We start from the raw sequence: 2,672 nt of genomic DNA, 5'->3' as shown, positions 1-2,672 counted from the left end.
GGCAGGACAGGAAGAGGATTCAGACCTGCACTGGTGTCCTCTGGAGGGCCTGTGAGTCTTGGTCACTTGCATTTAATCATTCATCTGTTTATTTATTCATTCATCAACAGTCTATGTACATGAGCAATGCCACAGGCATCGTATCTCGCACCGGGGGCCAGAACTGCCAATCTGCACCCCCTAGCCTCAGGGAACAGCCTAAGAGCATATCACCTGCACGCATACTTGGCCCCTGGTTCATCTCCTTGAGACACAGAACCATGTGCTCTGCATTTTCAGGATGCAAAGATCATCAGAATAAAAGGCATGGGGGCCACAGAGAGGTGAACAAGAAAAGATGTCTCTTCTTCACCATACCACCACTCACCCTGACACAGAGAGGCGCCTGTGTCCCAGCAGGTCACACCAGGAAGGCCCTCCACTGGATTAGTCTAAATGTCTCCTTGTATAGCTGAGAGATGGAGCCCAGAGAGGGTGTGACACCACTCAAAAGTCACACAGCTAGTCTAATTGAAATGGGACCAAAGCCAGGACAAACCCCACAGATACCCCTCAAGAGGTGATGTCAGACTTGGGGGACTGTCCACAAGAATGCACCTGTCAGGCGAGGTTCCATGTCTGCCCAGAAGCTGGCACCATGTGAGTGGTGGAGTGGGGGCAGGTTGACTCTCTCGATGGTGTATGGCGCTTGGAAGCTTAGTGTGAGAGAGAGGAGATCAGCAGTTCCGGATCTAAATCCCACCTCACATTCTTAGCTGCCGGGCAGGCTTGTGTAAGTTATTAGAATTTTTGGACTCTTGTTTACCTCCTTTGTCAAATGGGCACAATAAAGCCTGTCATCCCCAGAAGGTATAGGGACCAGAACGGATGTAGCGTTAGTACAGTGCTGGGCAGGAGATCAATAAAAGGAATCATTACAGCGTGAGCTTGGCCACCAGGGTAAGTCCAATTGTCTTCTGAACAGGTGCCACTTAAGCCAGGGCAGCGACACAGGAGTTTCAGGGGCAACAGGGCAGATAGATTTTGATTTTGTTCTTGTTGTTTCATGTGTTTGTTTTTTTTTTAACATTTCACAGGTAATCTGCTAATATAATTACCCCTGGGTAACTGGGAATTAACTCACATTTCCCACTGCGAGGCACTGCGGGTGAAAAAGCAAAAGGAAAACATCATGTGTACTTCATTGTACAACATGCAGGAAACTACCTCCTACATCGTGTGTGTGTGTGTGTGTGTGCGCGCGCCGCGCGCGCGCGCATGCTCAGTTGTGTCCGACTCTTCAAGACCCCATGGACGATAGCCTACTGGCCTCCTCTCTCGTTGTAATTTTCCAGGCAAGAATACTGGAGCAGATGGTCATTTCCTTCTCCAAGGAGATTTTCCTGACCCAGGGATTGAATCTGCATCTCTTACAAAGAATCTGGCAGGCGGGTTCTTTACCAATGTGTCACCTAGAAAGCCCCAGAAGTGAAGGATCTGCCCTCTCTGAGGCTTGAACTCAGGACCTTCAGATTATTATGAGACTAACGTGCTGCCTACTGCCCTAAGAGGGCAGACAGTCTGACTTTTACTTCATGTCTGTACTCTAGTCTTTTTGTCTCCATCTGAAAAGCTGTGCAGACACTGGATGGGGTCTATGAATCCCTAGTCGCTTCTTGTGTGTGTGTTCATTTTCCAGAGAAAAGAGTTTGTAGTTTTCCTCAAGACTTTCTTCCTCCAGGGAATCCTCAGCCTGTTGTTGGAGATTCATTTTCTACCTTCAATCTGAGGTAGAGAAAGCTCTGCCCTCAGGGAGCCCCAGTCTGAAGGGAGACACAGCCCCGCCCTCAGGGAGCCCCAGTCTGAAGGGAGACACAGCCCTGCCTCAGGGAGCCCCAGTCTGAGGGGAGACACAGCCCCACCTCAGGGAGCCCCAGTCTGAAGGGAGACACAGCCCTGCCTCAGGGAGCCCCAGGCTGAGGGGACACAGCCCTGCCCTCAGGGAGCCCCAGTCTGAGGGGAGACACAGCCCCGCCTCAGGGAGCCCCAGTCTGAAGGGAGACACAGCCCCGCCTCAGGGAGCCCCAGTCTGAGGGGGAGACACAGCGCAGCCTCTAGGAGCCCACCTCTGATAGAGGAGATACAACTGATATTTCCAGGCACATCCCAGTCTAAGGAAAACAAAAAATATCAGAAATAATTCATACATGCCAAGCAATGTTGTACCAACTGAGCCCCAGGCACTGAAGAAAGACTCAGCCGAGGCAGGGTCCAAGCAGAAGACCCCAGCCCAGGCTGCCCCAGCCCCTCCTCTGTAGCCCCCTCTAACTAAGGCTCAGGCTACATACAGGCAGAGTGTGGTTTCAGACCCTTCAGCCAGCAATTAGTATTCTAAACATGAAATTAATTTCTCCTACGAATATGAGAACCTAGTAATTTGTTTCGCTTTTATTTTATTGTCAGATAGGATTCATTTTATACATGATTTTATGGTTGGATAGGATTCATTAGAAATTTTCCCCCAACTCCTTCTCTTAAAAAAAAAAAAAATCCTCCTTCAGCTGTTCAGTCAGCGGTTGAGCTGGCCTTAGCTTTCCTTTGAGTCACTGGCTCCCACACGACTGCATCGCCATAGCCCCAGGTTCTGCTCCGCGGTTTCATTTTAATTTCCAACTCTGAAGAGCCAGGTACTG

The 2,672-nt window shown here is 50.0% G+C and overlaps 1 non-coding gene across 1 annotated transcript; it reads right to left on the bottom strand.

The window, feature by feature from the left end:
* Positions 1,478 to 1,553, bottom strand: TRNAM-CAU. Its single transcript has one exon. It is a non-coding gene; the product is annotated as a tRNA-Met (tRNA).

The sequence above is a fragment of the Capra hircus genome, chromosome 23 (assembly GCF_001704415.2).
Source record: "Capra hircus breed San Clemente chromosome 23, ASM170441v1, whole genome shotgun sequence".
In the NCBI taxonomy this organism is placed as follows: Eukaryota; Metazoa; Chordata; class Mammalia; order Artiodactyla; family Bovidae; genus Capra; species Capra hircus.
Note: the sequence above shows the minus strand (reverse complement) of the source record. Positions and strands in the feature narration are given on the sequence as shown.